The sequence below is a fragment of the Mus musculus genome, chromosome 13 (assembly GCF_000001635.26).
Source record: "Mus musculus strain C57BL/6J chromosome 13, GRCm38.p6 C57BL/6J".
Taxonomy (NCBI): domain Eukaryota; kingdom Metazoa; phylum Chordata; class Mammalia; order Rodentia; family Muridae; genus Mus; species Mus musculus.
The window spans coordinates 38,840,085-38,865,225 of NC_000079.6; the positions used below are offsets into that span (position 1 = coordinate 38,840,085).

Consider the following 25,141-nt stretch of genomic DNA (forward strand, 5'->3'; position numbering starts at 1 on the left):
GTATGTACACTATCTGCATGCTTGACTGTAGGGAGCTAAGGAAGACTTGCGTAAATGTGTGAGGAATAAATGAAGTCCTGAATGAATGTGTATTATTGACAAGTACCAAGGCATTAGGCTAGTGGAATTGGCAAAGCCTTCTTTCAGTTGAGGGTCAAAGACATGGCAAAACCTTCCTCTAGTCCAAGTATGAGAGCTTAGGAATGATTGGCCAGTGTGTGCAAAAACTGATAACTGTGGCTTCCTCCTCTGGGATGACTGCAATCTGAGACTGTTCTCCTGCAGAGACCCCTCTGGAGACCATCTAGCTCCATTCCCCACCATGTGTGTTACATAGCAAACTAGCCTGGGGTTGTCCAGTGATTGGGCTGCTCCTGGCAGAGTGAGCCTGGCTCACTTGATTTCAGATTTTCTGTTTGTGTGTCTGCCTGTCCTTTCTTTATTTCCTTGTCATCCCAGGTTTCCAGGACAAAGCCATGCTGGGGACAGTTCTTGGTGACTGTGGAGGTCAGACAGACACTGGATCTCCTGGAGCTGGAGTTACAGGTGGTTGTGAGCTGCCACGTGGGTGCTTAGAACCAAGTCCAAGTCCTCTACAACAGCCATCACCCCAGTTTGTTTCCTGCTTTTGCAAGGTAGAATCTCTCATTGGCATAACAATTCTCCAAGTAAGCCAGATGAACTTTTTTGGAGTTGCAAGCACCTTCCACCATACCTGGTTCCTCACTTCTCCATGCTTGTGAAGCAAGAACTTAACCAACTGAGCTCTCTTTTGGTCATAGTGATCATAGCTTTTGAGGGAATATTGGGACCTCAGCTTATTCCTTATCTTCTTATCTACCTCATACCATGAGATGAATGGATTTCCTCTGCTATATGCTTGTACCAAAACAGCGGACAAACAGTCATGGATTAAAACACAAAAACTTCAAGGAAAACCAAACCTTTCCTTTTATCTCAAGTGTTTGTTATTGCAATGAAAAGCCAACTACCATAGCTCCGTGCATATGGATTCATGATTCTGCTTTGTACCATTTTACACATTGTCCCCTAAAGATTGCTTGACCCATGAGAATGCATCTCTCACATCACCATCTACTGGTAGAATGACAGGCAGAGAACCAAGTTGCTGCATATGAAATCCACTATGACCTATATCTGAAGAACACCTTTGCCAGCTTAGAGACTGGGCATGGCAGGGAGACAGAAAGTCTAAGAGAGGATACATTTGAGCTCTCAGTGGCCTTGCTTAACTTCTTAGATCTGCATCCCATCATAAGATGCTTCCATCTGTCCTTTGTCCTTTATCTGGGCTTGCATCTATGCTGGGGTCTGACAATTTCCTCTGCCCACTTGACTTCCTGACTTTCCTTTCCTTTTATAAAGCTCTAGCAAGACCAAAATAGTGAAGGCTTGTGAGAGGACTCAGTTAAATACAATAGCATTATCTTTGCAATATTTCTCATTAGTGAAGCATCAGAGAGACTGAATCTCTCACCCATGGTTGGGTAGGAAAATAGTGTGCAGTGATTCTATCAAAGCATGGCAGTTTCTTACAAATCAAAACACACAATTACCATAGGACCGAGTGATTACATTTATCCTGGAGAAAGAAAAGCATGGCATCACATAGAAAATTGTGCACACAATTTTTTTAATAGCAGCTTTACTTAAAATGTCCCCAAAGTGAAGAGAACCCATATGTCCTGCAATAGGCAAATGCTTCAAAAACAAAAACAAACAAACAAACAAACAAACAAACAACAAAAACAAAAAGCCTGTAGTGATTTTGCTCCATGGGATACTCAGCCATAAAAAGAACTATAAAAAGAATAGAAAACAATTAATGCGCACAATAACTTCAATCTCTAGACAATTAGAAGGAATAAAAATATCAGTCACAGGAGGTGACATGCTATTTATTCCATTGGTATAGGATTCTTGGAATGATGCTGTGGTTCAAGTGGAGAAGCAGACTGGTGTTTGAGAGAGTTAAAATAAAGCCTGGAACAACAGGGACAGAGGAAGGGCTCTGAAAGAGGAACGTGTGGGATCATGTGGTAAGGGACATATTCTGTCTCATGGCAATATTCATTTCCTTTCATAAAGATTATTATAATTTACATCCACTTACATTTGTAAAGGCTACACCAGATATCGCTCAACCTCCACAGTATATTATGTCATACCCGTAGACTTTTTACCCAATTAGAAAATCGATAGTGACTTCATTTTCACGAACATGTTACATATGAAATGATTTGTGTGTGTGTGTGTTTGTGTGTGTGTGTGTGTGTGTGTGTGTGTGTGTGTGTGTACGTACGTTCAAAGGTCATTTGTGGTTTTGTTCCTCTGTTCTCTGCTTCCCCGCTGCCATTATGTGAACTGGCCTGCTTGCTTTACCATGCATGCTCTTCCCACCATGATGGGCTCAATTCCCTCCAGGATGGACTCAGTCTCTGTCGTGATGGACTGAATTCCATCTGTGACTGGCTGACGTCTCTCCATGATGGGCTCAATCTCCACCATAGTGGACTGAATCTCTGCCATGGTGGGCTGAATCCCTTCCATGATCAGTCTATTTCTTCCATGATGGATTAAATAAATCTCTTCACAGGTGGATTCAACCCACTGAAACTGTGGCCAAAATGAATCTGCCTTTTTAGGTGGCTGTGGCAGTCATTTCATCACAATGACACAGGAGTAATGATTGTAGATTGCTGGATCTTTAAATTACATTTTAATTTAGTGTATGCATGTATGTGTGTATGTACAGCTTTGTGTGTTGGTGTGTATGTGGAAGCCAGAAGACAACATGTAGGAGTTGGATATCTCCTTCCACTATGTGGATACCAGGGCATAGGCTCTGATAGGCACTCTACCCTCTAAGATATCTTCCTAGCCCTGTTCTTGGTTTTATTTTTTATCTTAGTTACATTTTTTATCTCTGGTTCCTCTTAGAACCTGTAAAGCATGTGGTATACTTACTTATCAAAGGGCAGAGTCTTAAGAATGACTGCCCAGTCCCTGTTCAGCCTCCATGTCATGTCTGCTGAATTCTAGAGCATAACAATTTCCCATGAAAGATCAGGACACACTCGTGTCCAGCCCCTTTTTATACTGTGAAGCTAACCTGACTTAACATGTTTTTCTTTCAGCCAGGTGAGGTTGGATTATATTGCTCTGTGACTCACAAACCTGTTTGCCATTAGTCCCTAGAGGTATTCCTGTACTACTTACAGATTCCTGTCAGATCCAAAGAAAACTCTATCTCCCCAAATAACATTCCTCAGGAACTTGTGAAGCTGGTTCCTCTCTACCAAAGAAGCCATTTCCCGAATCACTAGCAGAAGGGACAAATGGATATCTCTGGTGTTTATTAGCATACCAAAGTGCATGCTGGCTCCAGGCTTCCTCAATAACACAAGCACCAAGTTCTTCTCCAGCCCATGGGTTTTCCTTCCCCTGCCACCCCAGTTTCTCATTCTCTGTATAACCCTGCTATTTCAGCTATGTTCTATGTGCACTCTCTCTTTTCCTGTTCCTTTATGTGTACTCTGTCTCCATCTCATGCTCCCCATTCCTTTTCCTCTCTGCTCTACTCCTACTTCTCTCCTGGACAGATCCATTCTAATGGCCATGCGCAGTCTACTTCTTTATCCTTCTGTTCTATACTTTTCCAGATGCTTCTGGATATCCTCCCCTTCATATCTACAAGAACCTTCTCCATAACCATAGCATGGGGCAGTTACGGTTGTCCATGCTTAGGACAGGCATGGGGCATGGGTGAGTCCTCAAGAATCGGACATGAGGACTCCAACAGACACCTTTTTTTCTCTTCTTTGGAAAATGTGTTCTAGTTCCATGAAGGATCAAGATTTAAGGTGTCATGGATTATATTGTATTCTATGCAAAATTGAAGTCTCTCATTGTCACTTCTTGCAGGCTCATCCATTATACTCTTTCTCATCCCCTTTTATGGCTCCCCATGGTCTTCAGATTGTCTTCTCCCTCTTAACAACTTGCTTCTAACCAAAAACCCGATAAGATCTTTTACCCCGAGGGTGTGACTGATGGATAACAGGTAAGCTGTGACTCTGCTGAAAGCCTTTGAATGCAATGTGTTCCAAATCTGAACCTGGGGAGAAAGTTCGATCGCTGATGATACTTACGAGTGGTGAATGTCTATCCAACAAACACTTTACATTCTAGAAATCTGAACATGGAGATGGTATCTGCTCTCACTACTTCTCCATGAGAGCCCAATCCCTGTTTAGGGGCTGTTGAAGAGGCCAGCTTCTAAGCAAACTGAGCACCAGTGGATGGAGCCAGGGCATTGTCCAAAGTCATGAACATGAGCATGAAGGCAAACAGTAATGGGTCATTTAACTTACCTCCTCTAGTTACTTACTGGGGCAGTTGGTGGTGTTTCTCTTCCTTAGTAAATCACCACTGGCTCTCCATTTATCCACTATTTCATGGGTTTCCACATTTTTAGAAAACAGTATTTTTAATGGATATTTATTAGAACTAAGAGAGATCCGTGCAAAACAACAAAGAATAATTTCAAAATAAAGTACCTGGTATCAGGGATGAAGGAGATGACTCAGTGGATAAAGGGCCTGCTGTGTAAGCATGAGGACCAGAGCTGGGTTCCCCAGTATCCGTGTAAAAAGGAGACACGTTAGTGTGTGTCATCCCTGAGAAGGGAGAGACAGAAGGATCTCTGGGATTCACTGGGCAGCCAGTATAGCCATTCAGAACTCCAAGTTCAGTGAGAGATGATGTCTTAAGTAATAAGACGGAGAACAGTCACCTCCATACATAAGTGCACACATGTGCACATGCACCAATACATGCTGAATTAGATCCTAAACAGTGTTAAATTTTATCTTAAACACTACCGACCTGCCCATTCCGGCAGCTCCAACAAAATAGACCAAGTGGCTTATAAGCAACAGAAACTGATGTCTTACAGTTCCAAGCCTGACAAATCAAGACCATGAGCTCTGACATCTTTGCTGCCTTGTGAGGTCCTGCTACCGGGTTCACAGACGATGTCTTCTTTCTCTGTCCTCACTGGGTAGAAGTGGCAAGGTGTGTCTCTGGTGCCTCTCTTGCACGTGCACCAACCCCATTCATGATCTCATTGCTTCCCATAGGTCCCCACCTCCTCACATCATCACTGTTTTTTTTTTTTTTTTTTTTTTTTTTTTTTGGCCTAGGATTGGGATGGGAGGGGTGGCTCTCGGAGGAGCATAAACATGAAATCTGGGCTCTGAACTGCACATTTCTCCTTTGGTCCAGGCTGCGTCCTGTCCTTCCCTGCTGCTGCTGTCTCCTCGCCCTTGCAGTTGGTTTCCTGGGCAGCACTCCTCCTCTGGTTCTTCTCTCAGGGTCCCATTTTCCAGCTGTGCTCCTGTTTTGTATTTACTCTGAGCTGGAGTTTTTTTTTTTTTAAGCTGTTTATAAAAATCACATCAATTGTCTCTTGCTCTTTGCCTCCTCCAGAGAAACTGCAATTTGCAAAAGGTTTAATTAGGATCTCTCAGAATTTGATGCACTTCAGGATTTTAATATGTACCATAGTATAATATCATCTCCAGGTTTCTTAGTTCCTCCAAATCCTCTTGCTCAAACCTGGTTCTTCCATATAGTTATGCTTTCTTAAAATATTTCTCTTTAGGAAAAAAAAATCTGGAAAAAAAACCTCCAGATAAACAATATTACTACATCAAAGTTGCAAGCTCATCCATGCCACCATTTAGCATTGTGGTTGATTTAAACATTTTTTAAAAGTGAATTCTGAAACTCATTTGGATGTTGTTTTCATAATAAGCCATTTTAATGATCACATATGTTGTTGTTTTAAGGGCCCATTTCATAATGGAAAGAATACACTCTGGACTATATTGGGGATTTGATCCGTACACTTCCTCTCTCCGTATGGACCAAGCTGTTTATTAATCAGTCTGGCTACACGGTCTGTTTTCATTCACTTTGATTTCTTTGTGTTTAAAGTTCAGGCTTTAAATTTTTAGTACTGGAAATGAAGACGACTGCTTTTAGTTGTTTGTTTGTTTATGACTCCAACTAGATATCTAAACAGTTCCAGGCTTTGGAGGGAAGAAAGAAAAGATGAGAGTGAGGCCTGTCAGCACCCTGGCTTACTGTACATGGAGTCCTTAGGACGAGCTGCTCTGCCTGAGATTGCATGGCAACGGCCTTTGCTTCATTGTGTAGACTTTTTTAAAGTAGGTACTTTGAATGGTAACTCTTCCGTGCTGTGGCTGCGATGTCCATCGATAGTCTTCTCCCAGTGTGTTCAGCCTTTCAGAGGCTCCTCTTCTGTCCACAATGAGGACATAGCACCATGAAGCACTAAGATGCCAGAGTTCCCACAATAATTTAGGTTTTATTAAATGCATGGTAACAATTTCCCACTTACCTTACACAACTGCCACATTTCCTAGTGGGACTCCCCGATGCAGGATAGCAGTTTAGGTAGGAGAATGTGCTTAAACACTGAGACCATTTAGGGAGGTCTTTGGTCCTTCTGTTCAACTGGTCATTTGAGAGAGGGAAATATATCTGAGGTGGTCAGAAAAAAAAAAAAAACAAAACAAACCAGAGTTCAAAAGTCTAGGAAGTTAGCTGCTCGGGCTAATAGTTTGTTCTCTTTGGACAGGGATACAGGGAACCAGAGACCCTAGACAAAGATGGGGGGTGGGGGAAGTGCAGGATGATCCTCTGTCAAGTTCTGAAGATCCTCAGATCAAGACCAACATGATAGCCTGATCCAAAACGACAGTGCTTGGAACAGGGGATGTTTTCCCATGGAGTTTAAAGCCAGAGGATGGGTGATAGAGTTCGTGACCTGATTTTCTTCTTTTTGGTCACTCTGGACTCGGCCTGCAGGGTAATAAGTATTGGTGGTTGTCACCGACTCTCACCTGGATTTATTCACAGATGTAGTAGGGTTTACGGACTCATTGCCCCATGGACACATAAGGAATTTTACCCCCTTGATTTCTCCATTAGTGACATGCTGTTGTTGGTACTTGGTGACGGTGACGCTGGAGGGAAGCACATTTAGAACCACCCAGTGCCACCCTGGTCTGATCTCACCATTCTAATGACTTTCTCTGAAGGATTTAATTCTCTGCCTTAACATCCTTTACTATCAATTAGAGTCAAGCTAACATAACTTTGATAATATGTCTTGTCCTTTTTTTTTTTAACTTGTCAAGTGTGATAAAACTGAAAATATGCTTATAATCATGGCTTTAAGTGTTAGGAAGTTCACAAAATATATAGACAAGTTTATTTGTAATTGTATGTGTCTGGGTGTTTTGTAGATGGGATAGTGGCATTTGTATGGCTAATAAAATTAACTCACAATTCAACACATAGTTGCATGTTTATTACATTAATTTTTCTTTCTTTCATTACAATAGAATGAAACAGTGTTGCCAAATCCCAGGTCTTCATGCTTGGTTCTGTGCACAGTATAATCAAGTGCAAAACTTTCTTGGATCTCTATAGCAGCGATTCTCAATCTGGAGGTCATGCCCCCTTTAAGGGTTACATACCAGACATCCTGTATATCAGATATTTACATTACTATTCACAACAGTAGCAAAATTACAGCTATGAAGTAGCAATGAAGCCATGTTATGGTTGGGGTCAGCACAACATGAGGAACTGTATTAAAGGGTCACAGCATAAGAGTAGCTGAGAACCACTGCTATGCGGCTTTTCCCTATTTCTTCTTTGTTTCACTGGGGCAATACTTGCTTTGTGAATAAAGTAGCCATTACAATTGCCAGTAAAAATATAAAGCATTGCTTGTAAAATATGTCCAAACATATGTACACATTCATAATTAGTGCATTATAAAACTATTAGTTAGGAATATTCCAGCACACTCATTGTCATGATCAGTATTACCCCACACATTACCCATGGTTACCATCATTTTATGTTAAATGCTTCTTCTTTTAAATTTTCAGCTCTTGGTTATTATATTTTTTTAAAATGTAAGCAACCATAAATGGCTCTCCAGCGTCGGGTCTCTCTGTAGTGGAGACACCACCTTACTTTCTGTTGATTACTTCTGTGTGTCTTCACAATTAAGCAAATACTTCTGTCTTAGAGCTTTCCTGCTGTGAACTGCCACCATGACAAAGGCAACTCTTATAAAGACAATATTTAATTAGGGCTGACTTACAGGCTCAGAGGAGTTTAGTCCATTATGGTCAAAGCAGGAGGATAGCAGCATCCAGGCAGGCATGGTGCAGGAGGAGCTGAGAGTTCTACATCTTCATCTGAAGGCTGTTAGGAGAATACTGGCTTCCAGGCAGCTAGGATGAGGGTCTTAAAGCCAGCACCCACAGTGACACACCTACTCCAGCAGGGTCACACCTACTCCAACTGGGCCACATCTACTCCAACAGAGCCACACCTATTCCAACAAGGCCACACCTACTCCAACAAGGCCACACCTCCTAACAGTGCCACTCTCTAGGCCGAGCATATACAAACCATCACATCCTCCATTTCCTCATTTCATTTTTCTTATTGTTTTTACTTCATTGTCACAAATCGGGCATACGTTATCTATAGTTTTTTCAAATTTTGATATTTTCCTAAAATTAAAAAAAATCTTAAAGAATAAAATAAACCAAAAATTAATTAGGTTTTGCTTTTGTTTTAGCTGTAGTAAAAGCCAGTTCACACCACAAAGATGAATTTCATTTTCCTGCAGGAACACAAGTCACTCTTTAGTCAAACATTTTTTCCCCTGTCATATGTTGATTTACTTGAAATTGTTCTCTTTAAAGTGGCTGTAAGATCAAAACTACCATGTGATTCTATAAAATTCTCCGCTCTGCTTGGCCCTATCCAGAAAGGACTGCCTGTAATCTTGATCATTCTGAGGAATATCATTGCTATGACACAACAGGACTCCTGCATCATCCACATCTCTTGTGAATAATAAGCTGGTTTCTGCATTGGAACGAGTCAAGAAAATGGATATTATCATCTTAGTACTTGCAGGACAGTTGTACAGTCTTCTCGCTCAAAGGAAGGTTTCAGTGCACCAGGTACAGCACCTACTCTTGCTGTGTTGTGCCCATCTCCAATATCAGCATGTCTACCCATCAAAAACCAGGAAAGCAGGAATCCTGTTTGGAGTCCTTGGACACAGCACTCAAGATATTTGACCCATTCCTGAACACTGCTGTGTGGGCCACGAACCCTGAATCCACAAGACAAGATGTCCATATGAGTCATGACCTGCTTGGATACTAGATATGTGTCACTGGAAGAATTAGGTACAGACACATATTCCAGACTTCTGTTCCCATATTCTGCATTCAGCCATACATTTTTTTTTAAATTATGTATCTCTTTAACAGTGGGTTTCTGTGCTTACATTCTGAATATTTAATATTTAGCTTCCATTCTCTCTTTAACAAATGCTGTCTTCCTAGGCCTTTGTGACATGCCGTGTTGACTAAAAGCTGGGTTGAAGGTCACGTGCCTCTTGTCCAGGTCTAAGGTCAGGACCTTTGATCTTCTCAGGATTCAGCTTGCCTTGAAGTTGCTGAAAGTCGGAGAGTTGAACACCAGCTGTCCTGCACTCTCACCTCTGGCACCATCCTGATGTCTGTTGCAATAGGCCTCATGGAAGGTGCTTGGGTCCTCAATTCTGTATAAATACCCTTAGAAATCAGAGTAGCCAGGAAGTTCAAACTAGCCCCTCTGTTCTTATCCCTCAAGTTCTGGTCTTCATATGGTTGGCAAGCAAGGCTTAGCAAAGTGAGGACATTCGGCCATTAGCCCCCGGCAAGTGTCTATAGAAGGATGGCGTAATGATACAGGGATGCGATCGTCTTCCCCACCTCTGTTCTTTGTGAATTTCCCACCATGCACTGCAATCCCACTCATTTTCCTGTCTCTTTATATCTTCCCCCTGCCCTTGTCACTTCCCCTCCAAAAGAAAATAAAAGTGAAAAATATAAACAAATAACAGAACCACATCTCACTGTGGAAGCTGCAATGTGTCACAGTGTGTCACACAGTACATATACCCTTTTGCACAAATAGATTTACCTGCAAATACTCATTGCATGAATCACTGGTCTGGTTCAAGACCTCTGTTCTGCTGCAGTGTTAATACTGAATCCTCATCAGAGTCCTTTTGAATATCATGCTGTAGCCCTGTGTCATGGAGATTCTGGCACTTTGGATCTGCAGGATTGACCCCTTCATGGCTTTCAACAGTTCTTAGATGGGGGTAGATATGGGGATGGGCTAACTCAGAGCCCTGGATCTGGGCCTGGGTGGAAGCTACCAGGTCAGTCTACCAGGTCTCTTGTGCACAGCCCATCAGGTACAGTTCTTCTTTGCCCAGGTAGGGTGCAGATGCTATAGCTGATGAGGGGTAGAGCCGGCTCTCCTGCTCTCAAGCCCATAGGGCCAGCTCTACTGGGCTGCCCAGGTGAGTGGCACAGTTAGCTCAGCCACATTGCTCAGACTTAACATGGCCTCAGAAAGCAGCCCAGCCCAGCCCAGCAATGTCTGCATGGCCTTGGGTGGTAACATGGGTCTTGGACATCACCACAGATCCTGGCTGCAACAGAACTACTGACTGAGACTTCCCCCCTCCCCCAAACCCCAGGCCTGGCATCATGGGTCCAGATGTCACCATAGCCTCAGGTGACAACACAGGCCATTCAGATCAGTATGTCCCCTGGTGGCAGGCAGTACAGCCCTCAGCCATCCACATGGTCTCAGGCACCAGTCCAGACCACAGACATCCAGACAGCCTTCAGTAGCACAGATATCAGCAGGGACTCCTGCTGTGGTAGGGTCACAGACTCAGATACGGCCCTTGGATGCCCTCAGGCCTGGACATCACCCTGGCTCCAGGTGGTTGTGCAGGCTCCTCATATCCACCTGCTCCTCACCACTATCACATCTTCAGTTCTTCCTCGCACTACAGTATATGAGCTGTTCATCTTCTCCTCTCCTGTCTCTCCACAGTGTAGTCTTCCACATCTCTCTATCATATATTTGCTTAGCAAGGTAGCTCCTATAGCAGGGTCAGCGCTTGGTGTCCCTCTCTTCTGGCTTCCCTGGAGCCTCTCTTCTTTTCTATCAGATTTTCTTTTCTACCTTCTTCATGGGTAGTGAGTAGGGTTTGCTCCTGTGTCCTCTACGTAAAGGTACTCATGCTTTATTTCCTTGGGTAGTCTTCATGTGACACAAGAGCTAGAAGAATTTAGAAAATTCTTCCTTTTTCAATGTGCCAGCTTTTCAGACCATTCCCCCACCCCTCATCCCAATAGACTGTAGTTGCAAGGAGCAGTGGGAGTCTCTCATCTGTGTAGCTACTCAAATCAAACTCAAAGGAAGGGCCCATTAGCACAGAGCACAGGCAGGCTTCACTCCCAATGCTCCTGAGTTCGTGTGCTGGGTGGAGACCTGACTAATCCCATCTCTCACAGGATCCAGGGATGCTAATGCCTCTGGAGGACCACGGGAGGAGGACAGTCCACAGCATTCTTAAACATACTCAACTGCCATCTCATCCTCACTAGATGGAGCCCTTAGGCTGATCAGAGAACGTGTCAATGTATGGGGAAATGTAATAGTAAATTTACTCTTCCAAGGCGCTCCTTCTCATACAACCCTCTGCAAAGCACTTGGTCTTCTCAGTATCCTACAGGACCCTGTCCCAAGGCTCTTGCAGTACCAAATTCTGAGGCTGTACAAGTCCCTCCTGTAAAACGAAGCAGCATTTGCATATCGCCCTGCATGATGTAGATCGCCCTTCCGTGACTTATCTCTCACAGCATCCGCTCTTCGTCAACAGCTGTCATGCTGTATTGCTGAGGGAAGACTGACAAGAGAGATGTCTGAACATGTTTTGGACAGATGCGACCTCTCTTCATGAGAGTTTTCCATTTGTGGTTGCACACTCATGGACAGGAAGCATGAACCATACCAGCCACAGTTAAGCACTGTTAACTCTGAAAAGAAGTCAACACTACTTCTTTGCATCTGGGCTCTGTTCAACTATGACACTTTCTTTGCTTAGTTGATATCTTGGTGACATATGCTTTCACCACAGAGGTACACGCACACACACACACACACACACACACACACACACACACACACACACACACATATATATATATGTATACACATATATATATATGTATATATATGTATACACATACATATATGTATATATATATATGTATACACATACATATATGTGTGTGGGTGCGTGCCCCTTTTCTAGGTTGTGTTTTAAACCCTACTGAATAGAAACTTTGCAAAAACACATCTTCCTGCTTTGGAAGCCTTTTTCCACCTCTCCAATAGCAGTGAAGTGACATTGTCACTGATGACTTAATTATGATCCCCTGTGGGTAAATGTTAAAGAAAATGATTAGAAGACAGAAAGCATTTCTTTGGATTCAAATGTAGAACCACAGTGTAGATCTATCCCTTTAAAAAAACAGAAGCAGGCCCCATACTGTCTTTCTCTGGAAGATCTTTCTGTGCAGGCAAGAACTTTCAGAATCTACTTAGCTTTATTGTTTCTCAAAATAAGGCACAATTGCAGGTCTACAGACTGTGAGTCATGCAAAGGCAGAAGTAGGACTAAATTTGTTTCCCAAACCTCATCAAGTTTAGTGTTTTTTTTTCAGCTTCTTGATTAAAGTGGGGGCTTCTTGCCCTCATTTAGTTAGAAGATGCAGACACAGACCACCAAACCCTCCCAACATTAAATGTCCATGCTGCTATATAAATAATGGCCCAGCCAAGAACTGAGATGATGACTCAGTGTCCGTTTTGCCTTCTACCACCCTGCTTCCTCTCCACCCTTGTCCTGGGGAGACAGCGCTGTGCTAACGCAGCTCAGCCTGGAAGTGGGGCTCTCCGCGGTGGCATGTCCTCCTACTGAAGAGGCAGGGAGCTAATTAACATGGCCTCCTCCACAGCATCTGCAGCAGTCTTCCCCTGTATGTCTGTTAGGGCACACCCTAACCCGGAGTGAAGGTGTTCACTAAGTACTGAGCCCCGAAGAAACGAAGAAACGTAAAATGGGAGGGACAGAATGGAGAGGGGCTAGTCCCAATGGCTGGTTTCTAAACCATGGTCAAGGTAAGTGTTCATCCAAATAGCAGGCACTCCCCTCCCTCCCTCCCTCCCTCCCTCCCTCCCTCCCTCCCTCCCTCCCTCCCTCTTTCCTCCCTCCCTCTTTCCTCCCTCCCTCTTTCCCTTCTCCTTTCCTCCCTCCTTTCTCATTTCCTTCCTCCCTTCTTCCTTTCTCCCTCCCTCCCTCCCTCCCTCCCTCCCTCCCTCCCTCCCTCCCTCTTTCCTTCCTCCCTCCCTTCCTCTTTCCTTCTCTCCCTCTTTCCCTTCTCCTTTCCTCCCTCCTTCCTCATTTCCTTCCTCCCTTCTTCCTCTGCCCCTCATCCCTCCATCCCTCCTTCCTCTCGCCCTTTCTCACAGGGTCTCACTCTGTAGTCCAGGCTAATCTTGAACACTTCCTGCTTCAAATGCCTCTGCTTCCCAAGTGCTGAGATTAGAAGCATAGACCACCACACCAGACTTCATTTTCTTTCTTCTTTCTTTCCTCTTCTTCTTCTTCTTCTTCTTCTTCTTCTTCTTCTTCTTCTTCTTCTTCTTCTTCTTCTTCTTCTTCTTCTTCTTCTTCTTCTTCTTCTTCTTTTTAACAGGATTTCTCTGTATAGCCCTGGCTGTCCTGGAACTCACTTTGTAGACCAGGCTGGCCTCGAACTCAGAAATCTGCCTGCCTCTGCCTCCCAAGTGCTGGGATAAAAGGCGTGTGCCACCACGCCCGGCTTCATTTTCTTTTAATTAAAATTATTTTCTCCAAGTAAGATTTTATACTGCATAATATGTGACAGATATTTTAAAAATTAAAAAAAATATGACTATACACCATGTCTTCCTTTTCAATTACCCATAGCAAATGAAAATCTGCTTCCCGTCTCATATGAAAAGATCTTTATCCTTAGTTTGACCATGATGATTTATTATCCTCTCTAGATTTTGGAGATTTTGTTTCACGACTCTCAAATGCCTTTCAGTCTTGAAACTTATCAATATTACCTTGTGCGCAGTCAAAAATACCTTTTTATTTGCCACAAACTAAAATCCTTAATTTGGGATGACTGTGAGAATCTTACATAAGAAAGCCAAACATCTAACGCCTACTAATTGTCAGTTCCGAATTTGCAGTGTTTAACTTTGAAATGGGAGGTATGGGTTTATAAGTTCTGTCTTAATTTTTGTGGAAAACTTTTGTTAATTTTGAACTATGTCCCAAATGCTCACCAGAGTGAGGTAAGAAAGCAGTGTGAGGGAAGACAGCGGCTTCTCTGCCTCGGGGTCCCACTTGCTCCCCAGCAGGTGCCTAGCAGGCTAAGGCATCTCCTCTTCCCAGCTTCCACTCTAGAGAGAAATGGTACACGTGCCCTTCTAAATCGAGAAGACCTTTCACGTCCACTTGAAATGTTAAAAATTAGGTACTTTCTTTTATCCCACAAGAGATTATTAAATAAAAGTATGAAATTCAGGGTCCCTTGTTTCTAAAAGAAATTGTAAACTTACTGAATTAAAGTCAGTGTCAAAGATTCAAGAATTTTTTTTAGCACTACAAAAAAAGAGTAGTGGGGGAAAAGATATCTGGAGATAATAATAAAGTCAGGAAACAGAACAGAGGGCCTTCGTGTCTGTCCAGAGGGACCACCATCTTTTAATATAGTCTCTTAAAAATACATGCATTGCCACACTTTTCATTAGCCTTAATTTTTTCATCAATCATGTTAATTTATACAGAGGGCACTTAATAATAGCTAATTAACACTTATGACTTTTGAAATTAAAAGACCTTTGGAGAGATTACTGCTGATTGGAGAAAGGATTTTTTTTTTTCTGTTCCTCTCATTTTTAGAAAAGAGAAAGATAGAGCAAGAAGGTGTGGGGCCTGGGTGTGTTGTGGAGAAAGCATCTTCCTGCCTCACAGATGGCTCAGCACATGTAAATGTGGGATGTGTGCTTCAATGCCACCGTAGGAAGAAAGTGGTCCAAGTACACAGCAACTGCCATAAATGAGGTACCAAATACAAACTGGAGGTAATCTCTAAATAGACCGAGACCTAAAGGACATTTATACAGGACTAAGTCTAAACCAGGCTACCAGCAAACAGCAACAAAAATACATTTTCACTCTTTTTGAGTAAAACTAATTCCATTAAAAAAAATCACAATTTACAAAACTGAAATTTATTTTAGTGTGATATGCTGTATATAATTACTTTACCTGTAGCACAGATTTCTGAGTTTGCTCTCTGTGCCAAATTTACCAGTTATGCTTACCCATATAATTTCTTTATACGTTTCTGCTTCAGAACCTGTGTTACTAAGTAGACTTAAGACATAATTAGATTGATGGGATCTCATTATGTAGTTCAAGCTGGCCTTGAACCAGAGATGCTCATGCCTCTGCCTTCCCATTGCTGGAATACAGGAATGAAAGATCACATCTGCCCCACCTCCCCAAGTTATAAATTGTATCTTTTTAATGTCCATAAAATGCTTCCGGCTGAGTGTTTGCTTTGTGTCATTAGCATGTCTGTTATGTGTGGATATGCGAGTGCACCCATACATATAACATTATATATAAATATTATATATATAATAGTACATACATAGTACATGTATGCTCATTTAAATTTATAGATTTAAATGATCGTCCAAAATATTTTTGCCTACCAGTAGATGTCTCCCTTCCCTGACAGAAGGGCTCAATCTGTAGGCCAGTCTGAGGTTTTCACCAAATCTGGCTTTTTGTGTTGCTTTGGTTTTGTACAAATGGAGAAATCACGATTTAAAAAAAAAAAAAAAAAAAAAAAAAGGAACTGTTCACAGTGAAGCACCCCTTGTCCTTGTCAGTCTTTAAAATGCCCCCTGGGCCTGGTGCTGCACTCTTAAATGAAAACCATCACCTGGTCCCACTTAAGAGGACGCCATGGCAAATTCTCATCTCTTCCATATCTTTCAAGTATTTTAATGTCATCTAATGGTCTATATGGGACCCAAGGTGTGTCAGTGATTATCTGGGGTAAAACCGTGTAAGCTGTGGGTTGTGAGCCCGACATGGATAGCACAACTGACTATGGGAGTTGAAAAATGGAAACAGTAAAAGGTATCTGCATGCACACCAACCCCAAATGGACTTTATTATCAAACACACAACGGCCCTGAGATGTTTCTGGCACTGCTTGCCGAGTTGCATTGTGGGACTTTACTACCGTGGTACTCCTGAAAACACAGCATACAAACTTCGCATATGTAGACCACTGTGCTCGGTGACACCAAGAGATGCTCCCTGAGACTCAAAGGCTGATGGTCGCCGTTGTTGCCTGGGGGACTGCAGTGGTTTTGGCATACATACATATGTTCTCAACCTACAGAAACCTAATGGTTCCATTACAGAAAACAGAATGTGGACTTAGCGCCTTATACTAAAGTAGCTCATTAGCACCCCCACCTCAGTGTGCAAATGTGTAAATTTACTTCCACCTTTAGTTAATAGCAAAGTGGTAAGCATATGAAAGAACTGTTTTAAAATCAATTCCTTTATGATTTATTAACTGTAAACCTTCAATTATGTATCTATTTTGCATACCTGTGTACCTTGAGGAAATATACAAATTTCTTGAGAAAGAAAGAGGTCATGAGTGAAAAAGTTTAAGAAGTTCTGGTTTAGGGAACTATGGAACCAGAAGATCTAAAGAGAGATTAGGGGATACATTTCTGAATATAAACAAAGACGAAAATTGTACACATTTAGATATTTAGAAAATTGTCGATTTAGAAATCATTCAGATTACTAACGAAGATTGAGGATTCTTTCAGAGATACTTAAAATATTACTTTTCGTAGTGAGTGCTGTGCCAGGACCAGACACCAAGCCCGCTAGGTTGGCACCATGTATTGTATGAGGCAGCAGATATCAATGGCACCTTTTAGAGGATGTTACAGCATGTACCAATCTCTTGTCTTTTCTCTGGTACTGGAACTATTAGTTCCAGGTTAACCATTTTAATTGCTCATGACATATGGCATCTTTTGTGTTGTGTAGATTGGGATTTTGCCTACTATACAATAATGTTCTTCTACTATTTAAGCAGCCAGTGTCAATACTACTCACTAAATTAGTAGTCTTTGAAAATGTCATTATAGAAAAATACCTGTACTGGCTGGTTTTGTGTGTCAACTTGACACAGGCTGGAGTTATCACAGAGAAAAGAGCTTCAGTTGGGGAAGTGCCTCCACGAGATCCAGGTGTAAGGCATTTTCTCAATTAGTATCAAGCGGGGAGGTCCCCTTGTGGGTGGTGTCAACTCTGGGCTGGTAGTCTTGGGTTCTATAAGAGAGCAGGCTAAGCAAGCAAGGGGAAGGAAGCAAGCCAGTAAAGAACATCCCTCCATGGCCTCTGCATCAACTTCTGCTTCTTGACCTGCTTGAGTTCCAGTCCTGACTTTTTTCAGTGATGAACAGCAATGTGGAAATGTAAGCTGAATAAACCTTTTCCTCCCCAACTTGCTTCTTGGTCATGATGTTTGTGCAGGAATAGAAACCCAGACTAAGACAAATTGGTACCAGGAGTGGGGTATTCCTGTGACAACCTGACCATGTTTTGGGGAGGACTGTGGAAGAACTTTGGAGCTTTGGGCCAGAAGATCCATTCAGTGTTAAGAGCTCTGTGAGATGTTGTGTAGGAGCTTGGAAGATAATGTTGAGAACAGTGCAGAAAATGGAGGACTGTATTGTGAAATTTCAGAGGGAAAATTAAAGACTCTTTTCAGGGCCATTGCTATTTTGGATTGTGAAGATTCTGTGGTTCTGGTTAGCTGGGGCTGAAGAATCAGCTGTGATTAACAAGATACCAGAACTACTAAAGTGAAAACTTTTCCTTACTGGGACTATTGATGCTAGTTAGCTGGAGCTAAGAAATTAGCGGTGATTAAGAAGAGACCAGCATCATTGAGGTGACATCTTCTGGGAAGTGTTTTCTGAGAGCACAGAGGCTGTGTTCTAGAGATAGCCAAGGTTGTACCTTGTGCTGTGGCTGGACTTGGTAATGTGTAAGAGTTACCTAGGTGGTACTGGTTTTGAAGGCGTAAAGGGGTCATGCAGAGCAGCTGAGGTCACAGAAGCACTGTGAGAGGCCATGGAAGGCCATTGGTGAAGGTTGCAATTGATGGCCCAGAACTGAAGGGGTCATGCAAAGGAGATGAGGCTTGGCACCATGAAGAGAGCCTATGAGAGGGTAGTGTTGAAGCCTAGTTATAGTGGAAGACAGCAGCAATGGAGTACAGGCATCTGGAGCCTAGAGGGCAATGTGTGTGCTACAAAGGGCATGGCTGGAGAAGTGACCCAAGCCCTTGGAGGAGACCAGAAGATTGTGAGTTGGATCCCAGACATTGGATGGTTGGAGATTGATTTTTTTGCTTTTTATTGTGACTGTGCCCTGATATTTTTTCCTCTTGAAGGAAGAAGGTATTTTATTGGAGTCCCCAGTTAAGAGACTTTGAAAGATTTTAAAAGATATTGGATATTTTAAAGTGATTGGACTTTTAATATGTAAAGACTGTGGGACTTTTAAAGTTATTTAGATCTTGGGGATGAATAAGAACTTAAGGGTTGAGGCTTACTAGTGATGTGTTTGTGTGTCAAGTTGACAAGGGGTCAATTGAATAGAAACCCTGACTAAGACAATACCTAAGCTTTAAAAATGATTTATGGGATGCATGACTCTGGTTGATGGAAAATATCTTAGTTAAGGTTTCTATCACTGTAATAAAACACCACGACCAAAAGCAACTTGAGGAGAAAACGGTTTGTTCTATTTTACCACTCTCGGGGCACAGTCCATTGAGAGAAGCCAAGGCAAAGGACTCTGGGTAAGAACCCAGAGGCAGGAACTGACACAGAGGGCCTGGAGAAACTCTGTACTGACTTAATCCTCATGGCTTACTCAGCCTTCTTCTTATACTACCCAGGACCTCCCTCCGAGGTGGCAATGCCTGCAGTGAGCTGGGCCCACTAACATCAATTGCTAAGGAAGAAAATGCCCCACCCCATAGCTTGCCCACAGGCAAATCATATGGAGGTGTTTACTCAGCTGAGAATTCCTCTTCCAAATGACTCTTTCTTGTGTCAAGCTGACATAAAACTATCCATCACAGAGCATCTCGACAGCTTCTGTCTTAGCTAGGGTTTCGTTGCCATGAAGAGACACTATGACCAAGGCCACTCTTACAAGGGACAACATTTATTTGGGGCTGGCTTACAGTATCAGAGGTTCAGTCCATTATCATCATGGCAGGAAGCATGGCAACATTCAGGTAGACACGGTGCTGGAGGAGCTGAGAGTTCTCCATCTTGGTCCTCAGGCAGTAGAAAGGGACTTTCTTCCTTAGGCAGCCAGGAGAAGCCTCTTTTCCTCACGCAGCCAGGGGTACCATTTCCTGCAGGCATCCAGGAGGAGATAATCTTCCACATGGGCAGAGGTGAGCGTAGGAGTTCTCAAGGCCCAGCTACAAACACACTGACACACTGACACACTTCCTCTGACAAAGCTGCACCTCCTCCAATAAGGCCACACCTCCTAATAGTGCTACTTCTTATGGCCAAGAACTGAAACACATGAATCTATGGAGGCCAAACCTGTTCAAATCACCACAGCATGGTAACAGGATCCTGGTAAGGGCTCATTGGTGGAGAAATATAAAGAGAAACATCCATGTGAGAAGAGAAGAAACAGGTGAGACTACCTCAGTCTGTAACAAGCGGCTCAATGAGGACTCCATCATTCCTGTGAATATCGCCAACTAGTTAAGACAGGTTAGTACATTCATGATTTAATTATCTCTCACCACTATATCTCTCCATTTCAGCATTACCATACTGCAGTCCACCTTTGGGCACATGATCTTTGTGGGACAAATAATATCCAAACTATAGCTGGCAGTTGCTTCTCTCCTCTAAACATTGGTGAGTATCTTAGTTACCATTCTGTTGGTGTGCAAAGGCACCATGCCTAAGGAAAGGCCTATAAAATAAAGCATTTGATTGGGGGCTTGCTTACAGTTTAAGAGGTTTAATCCATGATTATCATGGTGGGAAGTGTGGTGGCAGGATAGCAGGGATGGTGCATGGGCAGTAACTGAGACCTTACATCTTGTTTCACGGATAGCAGTCATGCAGGCAGGGAGGGAGGGAGGGAGAGGGAAACAGAGTGGGGAGGAAGAAGGAGACAGAGAGGGAGAGGGAGAGGTTGAGGGAGAGGTTGAGGGAGAGGGAGACGGAGATCATGAATCTAATTTCTTTCCTTCCTTTTGTTTCTTCTTTGAGCATGACTACTAACAAACTGCAAACAACCCCCCCCTGAACGACCACCAACCATCAACCCCTCTACTCGGTGCCCTAAAATTTTTATAACATCTATATACCCTCATCAAAATTCCCAAAATTCCCAAAATTCCAAATATCACACAATCACAGAAACTATCTGCAGCTGGCAAAACCACGCCTCTGCTAGAGCATGAGGCAAATCATAGTCAGCTGCTGTAGACAGTCCAAAGGAGCCCCACATCCCCATACTTGGGACTAAAATCAAAGCACTCTCTTAAAATATTTCGGTGAAGCCGGGCGTGGTGGCGCATGCCTTTAATCCCAGCACTCGGGAGGCAGAGGCAGGTGGATTTCTGAGTTTGAGGCCAGCCTGGTCTACAAAGTGAGCTCCAGGACAGCCAGGGCTATACAGAGAAACCCTGTCTCAAAAAAACAAAAAAAAAATATTTCTGTGAATTTTTAAGAAACCAAAATTCCAGAATGTCACTACACATGACTTTGTATATGAGTATGAAATTGTAAAAAAAAAAAAATGTAAAAAGCAATTTAAAAACTTGATGATGTTGATGAATTAGTGGTCATGGGTCTGTATTTTAGTAATCACAAATGGAAATCAGTGATGTCGATAACCTCTTCGGCTGTCTCTCTAGGCTGAAACATGCTTTCATTCCTTTGTCTTTAGTTAGGGCAGAGGGGATCGTCCCACTTGGGAAACTACTACCAAACTTAACAAGTTTACATTCTGATTTACTAAGAGGACAGAGACCTCCACTTGTGGAGTCTGATAACTTTCATTGATATTTAGAATTAGCAGACATGGTCAGAAGAGAAAGAGGCTTGTAGCAATGACTTTTCATTTTTTTATGAAGGGTCATCCAGCTTTGACTTTGGCAGTTTCTATTTTGCTCTGGTCAGTTTGGAGAAGCTAACCATTTAGGACCAGTGCGCGCGCACACACACTAGCTGTAGTGGGGACCTGTTTCTGGTGTACCTCCAAGACCCTCTCCCACCCAGGTAGTCTCTCCAGTTTGGAGCTACTCCTAGCAGTAAACAAAACTAACCTTTTGAAAAGCGAGCTTATTTGGTGGCAGAACAGATTCTTGGCCAAGACGGTTGCCATGGCAGCCAGCACGGCCTGGATTCATGTGCTGAAACATTTTGGTGGCTAAGGTACTCAAGTGTTGGTCTGCTTCATCATTCTACTCTCAACAGTGTGTCGTATCTTTCTTCCCAAAGATGACTTACAAGTAAGTTATCCATAGTCATCTTAACAGTTAATGCCATGTTGAAATGAACGGCACCTCCTCAACCCCACCTTGTTTTCTTCACAACCAATCTTGAAATTCTGTCTCTACTCATTTCCTGTGGTCTCTTATTGCCTGACCTCAGCCCTTGCTACCATGAAAGTTCATCTGTAACATCTTAGTCACTAAATCCAAAGCCTCCCCTTAATGGTTTTTTACATCTTTATTTTTTAGTTTTGAATGTCCCTATGCACACCCCTTCCCCCCCCCCCACTTGGATTCTGCCCCACGATCCTCTCCTTGGCCTTCCTCTTAGAATTTACTTCTTCCTGTCACTCCCCAAATGGAGCCTGTTAAGGAGCAGGCATCTCCCTCATTATTTTTGTCTTCAAACCTTCCCCATGGTCATGCTTCACGACTGTGTGATTGTCAGGTTCCCCCCAGAAGATGCACTGTCTACTGGCAACTCTGACTGACATAGTTCTTGTAAGCTTGGATCCCATGGCCAACTCTACTATCGAGGACCCTCAAAGTTGACACGTTCTTAGCCCTGCCTCTGGGTTTCTTTCTCCTCATCTTCTTTTCTCTTGGGCTCTCTAGCCTTGTCAGAGAGAATAGCCGCTCTAGAAGCTAGCTAGAAATAACTTTGCCTACCATATTGTTCTAGTTTATGCAGTTTTGATTTTGTATTTTCATCTCTCCATGGTCACGGGTGATCCAAAGACATTAAATAGGCAATTCCAGAAATAAACAATTATAAGATTTAAATTGTTATTCTTAGTAATATGATAAAAAAAATCTCACATTATCCTGCTAAGGGTCAATCAGGATACTATGTCCACACTGCCCCATGGCTGCATAGAGAAAGCTTTCATTAATGATTATTAGTAATAATTTCTTACTATGTCTAATCTATAAAGTGACCTATGTCATATGGAGGGATAGGAAAAATAGGTTAGATAAGGTTTAGCCTTATTTGTGCATACAGATCCATTGAGGATCTCCTCGTGGAGAACAGGGACAACCATACTTGGTTATCTTTCTACAACACAGCTTTCTCTTTGTATTGGATGCGGGAGGAAGGGCACTGAGAGACTGGCAGCCTTGAAAAGTTCAGTAGAGGCAAGTGTGCCCAGTGGAGGAACAGACACACGTCTACTTCTGGGCCCTGGGTCACAGGTGTCAAAGCCTAGGGAGTGACGCTGACCGGCAGGCATTGGCTTGGAACCCAGCAAGTGATGCATGCTGCCTCCTGCTGTCACCAGCTCTTGGTTGCTTTGTTGGTATAATGTCCTCTGTCCTGCCACTGCCTCTGGCTTGCTTTCTTGACTAGGGAGCCTCACACTCAGACATTACTTTGACTGGAGATTGTTTACATTCATCATACCAATATGAAGTAATAACAACAAATGAGCAAAATACAGGCCTATTTTAACCTCCCACCCAGACTGTCATCTCTACTTCTGCTTGCCAGAGGAAAGATACCAGTTTGAGATTTTGTTTTGACATAGTTGGTCCTGCTTGATTTTTGTTGCCCTGTCTCCCTCTTCCTCCCCCTCATGACTGTGCTATTATTTAAGTCTCTGGTGGTCTGACCACTACACACACTGTCTTCTGTGATCACCTGCCTTTCATTTGCACATGTTTGCACATAATGTCTCTGCCTGCTTCTCTTTCACATTTTTATCTTCAAGTGTCTGCCTCCTCGTGATCCTGTTTTCAACTCACATCCCAGGTTCTCTACCAGGTCAGTTCATGGATTATCTTCTCTTTTCATTGGGATGTGGTCTTCATGTATTTCTAATTCTCTCTCTCTCTCTCTCTCTCTCTCTCTCTCTCTCTCTCTCTCTCTCTCTCCTCTCAACTGTGTGTGTGTGTTTATGTGTATGGACCTCAATGCAATTCCTTGAGGCCAGAACCCTGCAGCTGGGGTTAATCCTGCAGCTGGGGTTAATCCTACAGCTGGGGTTACAGATGGTTCTGAGCTGGGAAATGAACTCCAGTCCTCTGGAAGAGCACTGTTGGTGCTCTTAATGGCTGAACCATTTCCTCCATCCCTAGATTTTGTAGTCTTCTGAAGCCTGAATTTTAAGATAACATGATGACACATTGTGCCTGAGAGAGATAAGAAAAGGCTGGGTCCAGCCTGATGAAAACAGTCTAGATGCTTGGGACTTCTCTCTGACTTTCCATATTGCTCTGTGTGAATGCTTTTGGTGTTTTGGTCATTTTCGTTTCTTCTTCCCTCATATGTCACCGGACATGGCTTTGATCTCTGCAGTGTTCTTCTCTATTCAATGGCTAGAGTTACCCTTTCCAGAGCCTGGCCCCCATCTCTGCTTCACCTCATTCTACAGTTACTCTGCAGTAACTTTCTCCTGTCAGCACTACAGACAGCATGGATAGTAATGGCATCCGGATTTACATCTTCTTCCCAGAGCCTTTGAAACTCAGACTTTTACACCTCACTGCTTGCCTGTCTTGAATATCAGGCAGCATCTCAAATTTAACAACCTCCACACTTCTCTACCCCTTCTAGATTTATTGTTACTGTAGTGGCCACATCTTGTTTTAATAGCACAGCCATTTCTCACGTCAGAAGCCAGCAAGTCACCCAATCTCAGTCAAGTTGTATGAGGTTTTTACAATGTCTTGAGTCCATATTTTCAACATCATCATCATCGCTATCACCATCATTCATTCAGAGGAGCAATATTTGATTTCACAGTGTTATGCAAAAAAAAAAAAAAAACCTCATCTTTATTATCAGAACTACACTGTTCAATTATAGAACTGAACCCTGTCAGAAGGCTTCTACCTGTCCGTGCAATTATCAGTGTGTATTCTCTTTATTATTGGCCTATCAACTGTATTTATCTCAGTCTCCCTTGGCAACAGACCAGAGACCATTTGTTGACTGACTGACTGAAGGGAGATCCTGCCCTAAGACCTTTGTGCAAGAGAAAACCAATAAAAATCTACCCATCACATGCAAAGAAAAGCTGTAATATCTGTGTAGGGTTAATTCTCACAACAATTTCTATTTAATAACATGTTCAGGGGGGCTTTGTACTTTCAGATCTCTACTCCATTCAGATTGGATGGAATTATTGACTCGTCAGAAAACAGTGCTGGAGTTGCTAGTTCGTCACATTTTTTAATCATCATAAATTGAAAATCACAGCTGGAGACCAGAACAATCTACAAACATGGGGCATCATATCACTCTGAGTTAGTTCTTGTCTAGATTTCACAGGGAACATCTGTTCCTATTGCAGGCCTGCTGATATCTTGATATTTGGGTCAGAAGGAGCTGCCCATCATGAGCCCCTGTTTCCCTGGTGGGTACAAGAAAGATGGGAAGCTGGACATATGCTCCTTTCCAGGAAAGGTAATTTGACAAAGATGCGTGGTCCATT

General features: G+C 42.8%; 1 long non-coding RNA gene across 1 annotated transcript in view; it reads left to right on the plus strand.

Moving 5' to 3' along the window:
* Positions 1 to 21,645: 21,645 nt before the first annotated feature.
* Positions 21,646 to 25,141, plus strand: part of Gm46392 — a 46,508-nt gene continuing 43,012 nt past the window's right edge. Inside the window, exon 1 of the long non-coding RNA XR_001780837.1 lies at positions 21,646 to 21,725. This is a non-coding gene — a long non-coding RNA (predicted gene, 46392). The remainder of the gene's footprint in view (positions 21,726 to 25,141) is intronic.